A 15,366-nucleotide genomic window follows, 5' to 3' on the forward strand; every position below is an offset into this window, starting at 1 on the left:
CAAAAAACCTAATTTATATGAATTCTAATAACATAAAAAATCACTTACATTTTATATTCTTTTTGTATTCATCCACCCCTGAAAAAATAAAAGAAAGATCAACAACAAAAAAGCCCAGAGGAATAAAATTGCAAGTCACAGAAAGAAAGAAAAGAGTAGCAATTGGAATGGCCATAACCGTAAAAGAATTAATATCCAAAGTGTGAAAAAAAGAGCTGCCTACTAACCAAGAAAGAAAAAAAAACAACTTAATAGGAAAAGTGGGCAGTTCAGTACGATGGAAACCCAAATGGCCGATAAGTATTTGAAAAGATGCTGGTAACAACACTAGTAATCAGGAAAATACAAATTAAAACAACAATAAGATATCATTATACACCCAGTAAATTGCCTCCTCACATGCACCCTAGTGAGATCATAAACTGGTAAAAACCATTTTATCAAGCAATTTGGCAATATCTAGAAATTTTGAAGGTGATCTTCCACTACACCCAGTAATTCCCTCACATGTACACAAGGAGCCCCAAATAAAGCTGCTAACTGCAGTATTGTTTGTGATCATTGGAAACAACCCAACTGTCTGGAAACAATGGAGAGTCCCAATGCAGCAGTTTATTTATAATTTAGAACACTACACTGAAATTAAAAGAAAAATATATGTATATGCAACAGAAATAAATCAAATCTTGGAAACTACAATGCATAAATAAGGAAATAGCTCTGTGGGTTCAAGCAGATTAAGATCATTTCTAAAAGTTCAGAACCATGGCAGACATTATTATCTTTTATTTGCATACAGAAACATTGTAATTATAGGGCTGGTAAGATAGTACAGTGAGTAAGGCAGTTGCCTTGTATGTGGCTGGCCTGGGTTCAATCTCTGGCACCCCATATAGTTCCCTAAGTGCCTCAGGAGTGATCCCTGAGCTCAGAGACAAGAATATGCCCTGAATACTAATGAGTGTGTGCCCCCGCCCTCACCCAGACTTTGTGATTAGGCAAAAACTGCCACTAAATAAATGTACAATGATGGGTACTTTTGTGGAGGGAGGGAAAGAGGAGGATGGAACTGAGGAAGAAAAAGAAAAAAATCAGTTTAAAAGAAATAGTTCATGTACTTAACAAAGGCATCAGAAGAAAATCAAGCCAAAAATGTTAGGATGTGAGCAAAATGGGTAGTGAATACAGGCCTGTACATTTTATTATTCATCATGGGTTTAAGGTATTTGGAATACTCGTATTCCAGCTGTTGATGATAATTATAATAGCATTTGCACAAAAGAATCAGCAAATGTCCTTCCCCCATGGTGGATATGCCCATGAATATGCTACTTTCAAGCATGCCTTTTCTAGCCAGGTCAGCCCGCCAGCGCGCTCCCATTTAGTATGCCTGGCACATGCTCAGTAGGTGTTGCTGGTCATCTTTAGGTCACCTCCAGGTGTCAGCAGATTGGTGGACACTGTTTTATGGCAGGCTCCTGAGTCTCAGTGCTTTGCTCCTCATGCCACATTTTCACACCACAAGAAAGCCTGAGAAGTGAAACAGCAGCTACAGGTGCTCTACAACTCACAGAGCAAATCGGCAGGACCAAGCGCAGATACACACGATGTCAGTTTTGATGCCACCTTATTCACACCTTTCTGTTTTGGAATACAACCTGGACTTGGGTGGGAGAGCTAAGACAGCAAGAAAGGCATTTGCCTTGCATACAGTTGAACCAGGTTTGATCTTTGGCTCTGCATATGGTCCCCCAGCCCTGCCAGACACTTCCCTGAGCTCAAAGCCAGGAGTAATATCTGAGCACAGCTGGGTGTAGCTCAAAAGAACAAAGAACCAAGCCAAACCAAGACAGAATAGATTCTAAACTACACTAGACTGATTCAGCAGCAACTTGTCAGGGCCTCCTGTGTTCCCCCAGACCTGCAGCCCTGCCCTAACCCACTGACTGTGGCAATGATTTATATTGTTGGCAAATTCTGAGTCAGTCCTTGCTCATCAGTCACCCTCTGGCTGGCCAACCCAGTCTCAAGTATGCTCCTGTATGCTTTTGCTTCAAGTCTCCCCCTACTGACATGCTCTTAAGGTGTGGCTCTCCCTGGCTCAGTAAATTTAACAAAGCCAGCTTTGTAGAATACAAGAGCCATGGGGCCATCTTGGAATGGGAGTTCTTAGTCCTGAGTTTGAGGGCAATTGAGAAATTTGTTATTTCCCACTTGACCTCTGCGGATGGATCACTTGAAACCCCATGTCACTTCTTTGCTCCTCTGAACTTATCAAACCCTCCCAAGTTTCTGATGGGGCAGGTTGTTCCCTGACCCAGAGGCTGCTAATTCCACTCCTCAGGTGCAAGGAGTCCCTCCATAACCTCCTGCATTGAATCATTCATTCTTCACTCAGCCCAGATGGCGCTTCCTCTGGGAACACTTCCCAGGCTCTCCTACTTGAGAAGAAGTTGGGCTCCCCTATGTCTCCTGCTAGCCCTATTTTACAGCATTTATGCACACCTATATTTGCACATTCTGTTGTTTTCTCTGTCCCTCTCATTAGACCAACACTTTACCACTCTTTTATTTTTTTGACTGAATATTGGAAAAACTGGAGAACTTTAAAACAGAGACTTACTGTACTGGTACAGGGTCTATCCTAGATATCCAAACTTAAAAAGCACCCAGGTTATTCGGCTAGGCAATGCAGGTGGGATATCACTACTGTCACTGATGAACATTTTAAGTGTGGAAGCTCTTCTTTGGCCATCAAAGCTCTACCCCCTAGCACAGAGCTGGACACTTAATAAATGTTGATGGTGTCAACGGGAGGTAACTCAGAAAAACCACATTCTGAGTCCGTGTGAAATACCCTGCCAGCTTGCAATGTCACTATATTTGGCAACAGCACTTGGCAGAAATTCCCCAAACAGTGAGTATAACTCAATTACAGAATTATCACAATTTATTACAGCTATTGATTTCATATTTCAGTTTCCTGCTGCAGGACTATGAGTTCTTCGAGGGGAGAGACCACAACCAATTCATTTTACTACCTCCAGAGCCAAGAATGGTTCATGACCTATAAAATATCTCAAAAATGTGTCCTTAATTGATTTAACTGACCAGAAATGGAATGATCTCAGTTAAACATCATTGTCAAAAGCCTCCTTTGGGCCCCATATTGCTGGTTCATTCACACTCTTCCCCCCAGGATGACTGTTTCTGACTTTTCCCTTTTCAACCCTGAATGGTGCCTCCATCAACCTCAGAATCACCTCATAATCCCACCTCACTGTGAAAAGCAAAAGATGCCAGTCAACTCTAGTAGCACCCCACCGTGCCGCCCACAGCCCCCACCAGCCAGCAGCCACTCTCAGAGCCCTCTCCCTGGTGCATCCACCACCAATGCTCCACCCCTCTGGTCTCAAGGCATCTGCTCTGGCTCCTACTTGTCCAACAGACTCTTGCAGGCCAGTATTGCTCTCCCTTCTAGATCACTTTCATACACATGTAAACTTGGTGTTATGTGTTTAATTTTGAAAAGAAGTGTTTGTTTTAAATTTCATTTCCTTTATCATTTATTTGCTCCCCTCTATTAGAAAATCAAAATGTAAAGACAGTTGTAGATAGTATTGTGTGCCATTCTTCTCTTATTCTAGATAGAATTCTCTTGTTACATGTTTTCTCTCGTGACTCATCTGCAAATCTTCTCAAGAGTGGCCTTGACATTGCACTCATTTGTGGAGTATAGAATAACATCACATGAGGCTGACACCCAAGGACAGTAGATACAAGGGCCAGGAGGATTGCCCCATATCTAGAAGACTGCTTCATGAGCAGAGGGAAGAAGGCAGATGGAATAGAGAAGAGATCACTAAGAAAATGATGACTGGAGGAACCAGTTGGGATGGGAGATGCATGCCGAAAGTAGATAATGGACCAAACATGATGACCTCTCAGTGTCTGTGTTGCAAGCCATAATGCCCAAAAGTAGAGAAAGAGTATGGGGAATATTGTCTGCCATGGAAGCAGGGATAGGGTGGGAGAGGGGGGTGGTATACCCGGGATATTGGTGGTGGGGTGTTTGATCATTGTGAGATTGTTACCAAAACATGAAAACTTGTAACTATCTCACGATGATTCAATAAAATTTAAAATAAAAAAGAGTGGCCTTGAGCTTGCCTGGCTTTAAAAGAGAGAGTCACATCTGGGACCTCATCCTACCTACCTGGCCCATTGGGAATGGCCCCATCCCTGTGAACTGGTGCAGGTGGGATATCATCGCAGTCATTGCTGAGCATTTTGAGTGTGGAAGTTCTTTGCCATCATAGCACTAATCCCTTGTACAGAGCCGAACACTTGATAAATGTTGATGGTGTCAATAAATGTTGATGATATCAACACTCTTAGGGGGTACGGGCCACTAGGGTCACATGTGGAGCTACTCAGAACCTAAGTCTACTCAGGGATCATCACAACTAGTGGTTTTCAGAGGACTATATGCAGTACCCAGAACTTCAGAGACATCAGAATGCTCAAGAATGAAATTCTTCACTCTTCTCTATTCTCTTTCACTTATTTGGGAAAATCATGTGATTTCATGGACCTAAATAATGCTGACAGGTAAACCACCTCCATATGTGTGCCTCTCTGGTACAAATCTGAACTAAAGAAGTGGATAAGCCATAGCCAGCTCTTTCACATCCATGTCTCACAGTCACACAAACTCAGTATCTTTCAAAGCCCATTCCTGACCTGTTCTCCCACACATGATCTCTCACAGGTGTCTTCTGACCAGTGGAGGGTATGTTCATCATACTGTTGGTTCAGGACAGATCCAGTGATCATGTCTGCTTTCTTTTTTACATTCAGAAAATCACACTACTCGGCTTTAGCAATCTCTCCATAAACGGATCTCTTCTTGGTGACCATAGCTGGCACAATTCCTGGCCCACCACTGTCTCCTCCATGGGTGACTACAAGAACTTTCTCAACTGTTCTCTCTGAATTTGCATTTGTCTACAATTATCCAGATCTAGTCTCAACACTGCAGCCAAGAGTCATGGTTAGTTTTGGTTCTTTGTAAACAGGGCTCATCTCTCAGAATGTGGGACCCTTTCAATGAGCCTTCAGTCAATTCTAGCTTCCTGCTTCAATATTTTCACTTTTACAGAGCCCAGGACCCACTTGCTTCTCACTCAATACCTTCCTTCTCACTGAACATTCCCTGCTTCCTTTATATCCCGACTCTGTACTGGCAGCTTCCTCACCAGAACTATCCTGTCCCTCACATCAGATGTTTGCTCTTAATTCTATTGCCAGCTCATAAAGAATATACCTTGGAACTGTAGAGATAGCAGAGCGAGTTTGATCCCCAACATTACAGACGGTCCTAAACCCTGCCAGGAGTGATCCCTGAGCAAAGAGCCAGGAGGAAACCCTGAGTGTGGTTTCCAGGAGGGAATCCTGGGTGTAGCCAGATAACCAAACAAACAAAAAATAATGTGTCTTATCCTGAAGGGCCTGTAGGACCTGTAACCTGGCCCAGCCTGGAACTCCTGTTGCTCTTTCTACTTGGCTTCTCCTCTCCCATCCCCCGCTCCTCTCTTTTCCTCTTTTTATTTTTTTTCTCCTCCTGTCTTAGCCCTTGTCACACCTTAAAGCACATAACATGGTTTACTTGCTTCATTCATTCCCCATGTATTGCCCCAATTTCCCTTTGATTTCCTGTCCATTCTCCTGCTGGAGATCCTGAACTCAAAGAGAACACAAATAATTTTATTCATGGGGACTTGTAAAGCATTTAGCAGAGTGCTTGGGTGCTTGGTAAAATAGAACTCAGAAGAATATATGCTGAGTGAATGACCTCTGTAAGATGATGGGAATTCCTTTGAAAATTCAAGACCCTTTTCTATCTCCCCAAGGCTCAGCATTTGCTGTCAATTTGAGTGTCTATTTTGTACTGAGAGGTGTGTAACACACATATATTTTTCATTTTCACTGGTTCTTAATTTTCACACTGAATCTGTAAACCATCTCCATTCAAACTGAGATTGAAAAGCAGATATCCTCATTTCCACGATAAACATGAAGACAATGAAGCTCAGAGAGACTTATTCATTTGGAACCCAACTCATAAATCCAGTGATTTCCAGTCTCAAGCCATTACAGGGCTCAGTCACCTGCTGAGAAGGCAGGATCCAAAGGGCAACCCTGTATTTGACTATGTCTGCATCCCACCAGTCCTTCAATAAGATAGAGACTGCTGCATCAGGGTCCTGAGCATCCTGAGAGGCGGGTGCACAGGACCACGTGTCTTGCCCTGGCGCAAACTGCGCTTGCTCCCTGCTCAGTCGCATACAGCCTCTCGCCCCTCCCCCGTCTCCTGCCACTGCAATGCAGGTATTGGGTCCTCCGCACACCCACCACCTGATGTAAAAATAAATAAATAACGGTGAAAAAAAATCCAATCTCCGTTTGGAGGCACTAAATCCCCTCTCCTTTCCAGATGGCTGGGAGATTTCTCCCAGGTGGTAAATATATTATTAAGAACTCATTTCACCGTGAAATTGACTATTCAAAACACAGACAGAAGTTAATATATTAGGACAACCTGTCTGAAAACTCGAGTTAGAGAAAATTTATTTTTGTTTAATATAAAACCTAGTATTATACACGACCTTTTTCTGGCTCCAGCAGTTAAAGTCATCCCCAGTTAGAACATGTGTTCCAATGTCAGGAGGGCTGCCACCAAGAGTGGTATTGAACCACGTAGAACTCGTGATTACCCTTCTTGCTACCAAGCCTTCTATCACAGCTGCTAATGAGGTTGGGTCTCAGAGGGTGGCTATCTAGCCTTTGGGTGCACAGGAACTTTCTTCGTACAGGATTTGGGGCCAGCAGAAAAATCCTTAGCTGGGATTGTTTGAACTGGACTTCAAACGAACAGTTATGATTAGGCCATGCTGGGGAAATGTAGTGAAAGAATGAGCATTACTTAAGGGTGATGTGTCTCATCATTAGTAAAACCCTATCCATCTCAAAACAGCAACAAAAATGTGCTCTCAACAATGACCCAATTGCAAGTAAATAGTCTAAATATTAACTCATTCATGCATGGTGGATGGATGGCTAGGCTGATGCCTTTGATTAAAAAGATCATTACTCCAGCAGTTTACAGCCGAACAATGTGCTTAGACATTATAATGAGAACAGTGTTTTAGGATTTGTACAATCTGTTAGAAAACCCAATTTACAGAGTCACTAACTACTTAATTGAGGGGGTGAAGGTCCAGAAAGGCATGACAGAGGAAGTACCTTTGCAAATAATTGGGAGCTGCATTTCAGAGAAGGTGTGAATTCAACTCTCTGAATGGTCCCCTGTCTGGACACTAACATGCCTAAGAAAATATAAATTTCTTCCCCACCACTATTAAATTCATTTGTCTTTTATTCTGTATCCCAGTGTGTTTTGCTTTGAATTTTGTCAGTAAAGTTTCAAAGCAAAATGCAAAAGATCCCACAGTTTATGTTTAGGGCTTACTCACTGTCACTGTCATTCCGTTGCTCATCGATTTGTTCGAGCGGGCACCAGTAACTGTCTCTCATTGAGAGACTTATTGTTACTGTTTTTGGCATATCCAATATACGCATGGGTAGCTTGCCAGGTTCTGCCGTGCGGGCTTGATACTCTCGGTAGCTTGCCGGCTCTCCAAGAGGGGCGGAAGAATCAAACTCGGGTCGGCCAAGTGAAAGGCGAAAGTCCAACCACTGTGCTATCGCTCCAGTTCTTATAAAAGATTCGGCTTTTATGTCTGTCCCTCTCTTTCTGGCTCATTTCACTTTGCATGATACAGACATAGAAAAATTGCACTCATCTGTGCAATATAAAATAACAGAGAAGGAGACTAATACCCAAGAATAGTAGTATATAATACCAGGAGGCTGGCTCCATAGCTTGGAAGCTGGCCTCATATGCTGGGGAAAAGTCATCCCAAATAGAGAAGAAAATACCAAGTAAAATGCGATTGGAGATCCCACTGGGGAAGGGAGATGCGTGCTGAAAGTGGACTAGTGGTATAATGGCCACTTAATACCCCTATTGCAAACCACAACACCCAAAAGGAGAGAGAGAACAAATTGGAATGCCCTGCCACAGAGGCGGGGTGAGGTGGGGGGGTGGAATTGGGGGGTGGGAGGGATACTGGGTTCATTTGTGGTGGAGAATTTACACTGGTGGAGGGATGGGCTCTCGAATATTGCATGAGGGAAAAACAAGCACGAAAATGTGTGAATCTGTAACTGTACCCTCACTGTGACTCACTCATTAAAATAAAAGATAAAAAAAGATTCCATTTTTGTTTCAAAGATGATCTCTTGATGCTTCAGAGATAGCCCAACAGTCTAGAGTGTGTGCTCTGCATGTGGTAAGCCCAGGTTCAACCACAAGCACCACAGGGTCCCCTGAGCACTGCCAGGAGTTACCCTCATGCTCTGACCGAAAAGTAGTCCCTGAGCTTCACCAGTGAGTGCCTTCACCTTTTTTTTTTTCCCTAAAAGGATCCCTGGGCTGGGGATGTGGCTCAGTGGTAGAGCACTAGCTTTACATACATAGGATTCTGGATTCAATTTCTCAGATTGCCTTCCTTCCCCCTCTTAAAAAAAAAAGACGTCTGTTTTAAAAAGATCCCCAAGGAGTGACAGACTTAATACTAATCGCACAATGAATTTGTTACGCATCACTGGTAGTGATATCAAAGTGACACCTAAATAATGTCTATTTAAAGAATTTCTTTATTTAATCAATTTCTTTGATCCAACTAATTACCCACTTAAATAAAAATTCATTCAAATAGCTGCCTAGACCTCTCTTTGAAAATAAAAAAAACAGTCCCAGAGTAATTATTAAATTCGTAATTAATAATCCCCTGAGGAGTGAAGCCATTTTTCACATATTTAAAGTAAACAAGCATCCCTTATTGATAACTGAATTCTCCAGTGACTCAAGAAACATCAAGCTACTCTAAAAGTGAGGATTATGTGGGGAGACCATGCTCTCTGGAAAGTCTTTGCAATGAGCCTGAATTCCCAGGAGCAGATGCACTGTGCAGATTCTAAAGGACTGCTGCATGCAATCTAGCTGGCAGTCTGGTTGGTGGCCCCTTTTCTCCCATATCAAGCACCCACGGGCAGCTGATTGAGTTCCAGGCAAGTGCTGTATGGTGGCAAATATCCAGAATTTCATAATCTAGCCTCCTAATTCATTCCCTATTGCAATTCCCCCAAAACTCATGAAAGGGGTCACAGAGATGTTCCTGCACCTGATGAATTCTTGAACTAGTTTATGTCATTCAAGTCTCATTGGCAAATAGAGGAAGAGAGAGGAAATGAAAAGTGATCTGCATCCTAATGACTCGAAGGAAAAGGGTTGAAGAGAGACAGAACCCAGGAGTGCAATGCTTGTAGTGCTGGGGCTACCCAGGGGGCAATGGTGGTGCTCAGGGGACTATGAGGACCACACTGGGATCAGTCACGTGTAATGTGGGTATAATTTCTCATGTGTTATCTCCAACACATGCCCAAAGTTGGGATCTATTATATGTACTAATATATAAAAGAACATATAAGTGTACAGTGAGGCAAAGAGTCACACAGTGGATATAATTTCTCATGTGTTATCTCCAACACATGCCCAAAGTTGGGATCTATTATATGTACTAATAAATAAAAGAACATATAAGTGTACAGTGTGGCAAAGAGTCACACAGTGACACAACTACAACTATGTTACTGGAACCCACTGAAGAAATGGTACAAAATCCAAAGCCTATGTTTCCTCCCCAGTCCTGTTCCCTATGAGACAGGTGTATAAATATATACACGTGTGAACCTCTGCATATATATGCCTATATATACATTGACATGTATAGCCACACTTGTACATATGTATGCATTGATGCATATATGTATATTTATATATTTATATCTGCAGGTCTCATGCCTGCTTTCCTGAATGCTACAAAAGAACAATTTCATGTCACACTGGCTACAGGCTTTGACTTCTTTTGCTCCCTGTTAGATTTTTGATAACCATTCACTTAAACACCTTGGTAGTGTATACCTTGGCATGAATATTTCCAAATTCAGACTTTCCTTTGTTTCACAGTTTAGTTGCTTCCAATGTGATGCTAAAATGAATGGTGCTACTGTGGACATCTTTCTAATGCTCTGGGGAAATATATGTATGGTGGGAAGAATTCTAGAGTTCATAGTTCCCAAGAGTTTTCCAAAGTGTTTGTACCAATCTGAACTTCTGTAACAGTGGGGCAGAGTCAGAGTTGCCCCTTATCAGTACATTGTGAGTGATTCTGACCATTCTGGTGTATCATCGTTTTAGGCTGTTTTTTTCCCCTTGGTAAGGGAGTTTTGGGGCCCAATCTCAGATCTCAGGCTCTGTGCTCAGGGACCTCTCTTAGCAGTCCTTCGAGGACTATATTTGGTGCCAGGGATTGAACAGGGATCAGCCTCGTGGAGGTGAGCACCTCATTCTCTGCACTATCACTCAGGATGCAATATTTGGTTTTTAATTTACATTTCCCTATTGATTGGTGAGGTCAAATTCATTACACATTGTCTATCTTTTTTGTGAAATAGTCTTTTAAATATTTTATTTCTATTATTTATATTATTAGATATTTCCTCCTCCCTTTTTTCCTGTCTCTTCTTCCTCCTTTCTCTAGTCTTTTTTTTTTTCCTTTATTGTTCGGATTTGTGGCAGCTATTTCATTGATATTTACATTCAATATCTAAATCTTTTGTCTTTATATATATCACCAATAGCCTAATTGTTCAGAACAGGGATTTTGAAAATAACCCCAACAACATTCTAGATGGCATAAGTCACAGAGTTCAAGGCATAGGTATTACAGGTATTTGCAAATATTCCTTTGCCATTTTGAACTTTTCATGTGGGGATTGCGTATGAAACTTTGTGTTGACTTCTGAACTTTAAAATAAAGCCAGATCTCAGGGATGCTTCCAAATCCCATACCATGATGACTCTCATGCAGGGCACCCTGGAAAGGGCAGGTGATTCCACCATCTGCCCAAATAGAGCTCTGGCAACCAAAAACCTCCACACTCCACAATCGCTGCCATATTCAAGGCCACTCTCCACTGCTTAGGACGAGCCTCATCCAGAAATTGATCTGTTGAAAAACTCAGGTATTTGGAATTTATGACTAAAATCTTCAGAATCTCATGGAGAGGGGGATGGGCTACCTCCCATCATCTCCCTATTCTTCTAGGAGCACTCCCAGGAACTGCCTCTGGCACTCAAAAAGCTCATTGACCAGCCATGATCCAGAGACTCATAAATAAATCTCAAAAAAATCAACAAGCTGCAGAGATGCTTCCAGACCCCAAAGTCACCATCACATTAAAAATTTAATTTCGACTGTATCACCCCATTCAAAATTTTAGAATTCCTAGAACTCAAACTCTACACCATTGATATACAAGGAGTAGCACACCACATTGGATGGGATGTAAAGTAGAAAGCAACTAATCTTGGTTAAGAAAATATTAACACACAAGGCTTAACCTGCAACAACATGTTGCTAATCTCTTATACAAGAGCTTGATGGCTCCATGGTGAAATACAACAAATTTCACACATTTTCCTCTAAGAAAACTTTTAAAAATAATTTTTAGTGAATTATTCATAACAAAGAGTAGAAAATAAATTATTTAGGGCCTGCTATTGGGACAGGCTTGAGTAGTGGTTGGAAAAATTACAAATAATGGTGGTAGGAAGGTACAATGGTGGTGGGATTGGTGTTGGAATATTGAATGTAACAAATTATCATGAACGATTTTATAAAAATAAATAACCTTTTAAAATATAATGCAAGATCTGAGCCCCCCCAAAACATAAAAAGTCTAAGTAAAACACAATGAATAGGGTTCTACAAAAAATAATATTTTTATCATTTTATACTTAAGCTCCAGATATGTGAGTCCCAGAGGTTGGGATATTATTGATCTTGTTTGCTGCTGATTCCTCAGTGTTGAGAACAATACTAAACACAGAATGAGAAGACAAAGAATATTGTTAATCCAAAGAATGACCAGGCATGCAATAACAGTATCTACTCCCTAAAGAGCACGGCAGAGCCTGGCAAGCTACCCGTCGTGTATTCGATATGTGAAAGCAGTAACAACAATGAGCCTCATTTGCCTGACACTGAAAGAGCCCCCAATATGGCAGAATTAAGAAGAATGAGCAAGGAGAGGCTGATAAAATTTCAGGGATGAACTAGACTGCCAAAATGAAGAAGGGCTGAAATGACTGTCTGTACTTTCAACGCACGTATGCTGGCATCAGAAGCATCCATCAAGGATCTGATGGTGCAAGCGCAGAAGATCAAGTACGACATCATGGTTTGACCAAAACAACAAGGCATCAATCATATCACACCATTTTCAACACTGGAGAAGAACTATTCCTCAGAACATGTGACAATAGAGGCATCAGTGGCGTCAGGGTCCTTGTCAATACGAACTTGACCATGAGCATTGATTCATTCAAATGCCTAACAACCCAAATCAGATAATTATGCTTGAATAGATGTGGCTCACTGCCAGCAGTTTCTATCTTCATTGTCTATGCACCAACATCCAATTAAGATGAAGAATAAATTGAGAAGTTCTACATGGAGCTGGAGAAGTTCTATAAAGAAGACCACACCTTCTACAAGATCATTATTGGTGATTTTAATGCCAAGATAGGACCGAGAAGATCACCTGAAGAACTCCACTTTGGGACCCATGGCCTAGAATGGAATGAACAGGGTGAGGCTGTCTGAATTCATTATGTTGACCAAGGCCATCCATGGTAACTCACAGTTCCAGAAGGCCAAATCTAAATGGAGATGGGAGTTTCCCGGTGTACAGTTCCACAACAAAATTGACCACATCATATTCAATGGACAGTTTTGCCTGACCAATGTGGCTGTTGTCCCAAAATTTCAAACAGAATCAGACTACCGTCTCCTTCATGCAAAATTTTACTTCACAGAGTGGGGAGAAAGGTCAGCAAAGTATAAGTTATAGAAGAGAACTCCCAGAATGACCACCAACAAGGAGCTCTTTGGCACTATTGTGTCAACATGGGAAGATGCCATCATTGACAACATCGACGAGGAGTATGATCGACTGGCTCAGCACCTCCATGACTGCACGAGGAATGTGGAGAGTGGGAAAGACACAAACAGATGTTTGTCTTTGGAAACTAGAGCTCATTCGCCAACGTGGTTTGGCATGAGTCTCATGCAATCACAAGCTAATATCCGAGCTCACAAAGCTGTGCAGAGAAGTGATAAAGGAATACCTCAAAGAGAGAAGAGCAGCAGTGTTGGCCGATGCTACAGAAGCTGGGAAAAGTATTTGCAATGCTTGCCTGTCCTTTGCCAACTACAAGACCAAGATGACTGCCTTCCGACATCCTGATGGATCTATCACATCTTCCAGAAGAGCAATGAAGAAGAGTATTCACAACTTCTACTTGGATCTCTTCGATAGCCATGTCTATATGCCCACATACCAAATTCTGCAGGATGGATATGTCATTCCCAATGTTTTCCGTTCTGAAATCCGACACACCATTTCGTCATTAAAGACTCGTATAGCACCCAGTCCAGACAAGGTCAGACTTGAGCACCTGAAGAATCTGCCGCCAATACTCGTCAATACACTGGCTTGGCTCTTCACATTGCTACCTGTCTAAATGCAAGGTTCTGTCTCAATGGAAAACCAGCAGGACCATTCTGTTGTACAAGAAGGGAGACATCCACGACATTAGCAACTATTGCCCAATCTGCCTGTTTTCCATCATCTACAAGTTGTTCACTTGAGTCATCCTGAATAGAATAGGTAGAACACTAGAAGAAGGTCAACCATGCAAGCAAGCAGGGTTCCAAAAAGGATTCAGCACAATTGACCATATCCACACGGTGACCAAGCTCATTGAAGTTTCACGAGAGGTAAAGATGCCACTCTGTCTAATGTTCATTAATTTAAAGAAGGCCTTTGATTCATTGAGACTGAAGCGGTCATCAAAGCCCTAGCCAAATAGGGCATTCAAATTCAATACATCAAGATCCTCCATGAGCTGTATTACAGATTCACCACCAGGATCTTACCATTCAACAAGGAAGTAATCATCGACATAAAGAGAGGGGTTCGGCAGGGTGATACCATTTCACCAAAACTCTTTAGTGCCACCCTTGAGAACACCATGCGACAACTGAAATGGGAAGGAATGGGAATGAAAATAGACGGTTGGCAACTACACCACCTCCACTTTGCTGGTGATGTCATTCTAATAATACCAAACATTAGCCGAGCGACACAAATGATGGCCGACTTCGACCTCAAGTGTGGAAAGGTTGGACTGCAGCTGAATCTCACCAAGACAATGTTCATGAAAAATGAACTAGTCCCTGACATTACATTTGCTCTCAATGGAACAAACATCTCCAAATGCAGCAGTTATGTATACCTGGGTCAAGAACACAACATGAGGAAGGACTTGGTGCCAGAACTGCACAGGAGGAATAGAGCAGTGTGGAACACCTTTAAGAGCATCAGAGAAGTTGTTAAGAGAACGAAGAACCTCCAACTCTGGGTACGTCTTTTTGACTCCACCATTCTTCCTGCACTAACATACGCCTCAGAGACCTGGGCCCTATGAAAACAGGATGAGAACGCTATTCGGGTATCCCAAAGAGGAATCAAAAGAACTCTGCTTGGAATATCACAATTCACTCAAGTGAGAGAAGGAATCCAGAGTTCTGACCTCTGTCGACAATCAAGAATCAGGGACGCTGTCTCGTTTGCCAAGGCATCGAAAATCAGATGGGCTGGACACATAATGCGATGTAGAGATGACTGCTGGACTAGAGCTGTTACGAACTGGATTCCATGAGACATCAGAAGACTGCATGCTCCCCACTTACAAGATGCTCAGACTTCTTCATCAAAACCCTGAATAAATGGTTTGAGGCTCTACGTGTTCCTGGAGTGAGCAGATACCATTGAGCTACACTAGCATGCGACAGGGATGAATGGAGATGTTACTGGCGCCCGCTCAAGCAAATCGAAGATCAACGGGATGACAAGTGATGACAAGTGATGACTCCCTAATGATGTTCAAGCAGGCACCAGTAACATCTCCATTGTGAAACTTCTTGTTACTGTTTTTGGCATATCAAATATGCCACAGGTAGCTTGCCAAGCTCTGCCGTGTGAGCAAGATACTCTCAATAGCTTGCCAGGCTCTCTGAGAGGGAAGGAGGAATCGAACCCAGGTTGGCCATG

At 42.2% G+C, this 15,366-nt stretch overlaps 1 pseudogene; it reads left to right on the forward strand.

The window, feature by feature from the left end:
- Nucleotides 1–13,525: 13,525 nt before the first annotated feature.
- On the forward strand, nt 13,526–14,179 carry LOC129403398 (uncharacterized; annotated as a pseudogene).
- Nucleotides 14,180–15,366: the final 1,187 nt, after the last annotated feature.

Source organism: Sorex araneus, chromosome 3 (assembly GCF_027595985.1).
Source record: "Sorex araneus isolate mSorAra2 chromosome 3, mSorAra2.pri, whole genome shotgun sequence".
In the NCBI taxonomy this organism is placed as follows: Eukaryota; Metazoa; Chordata; class Mammalia; order Eulipotyphla; family Soricidae; genus Sorex; species Sorex araneus.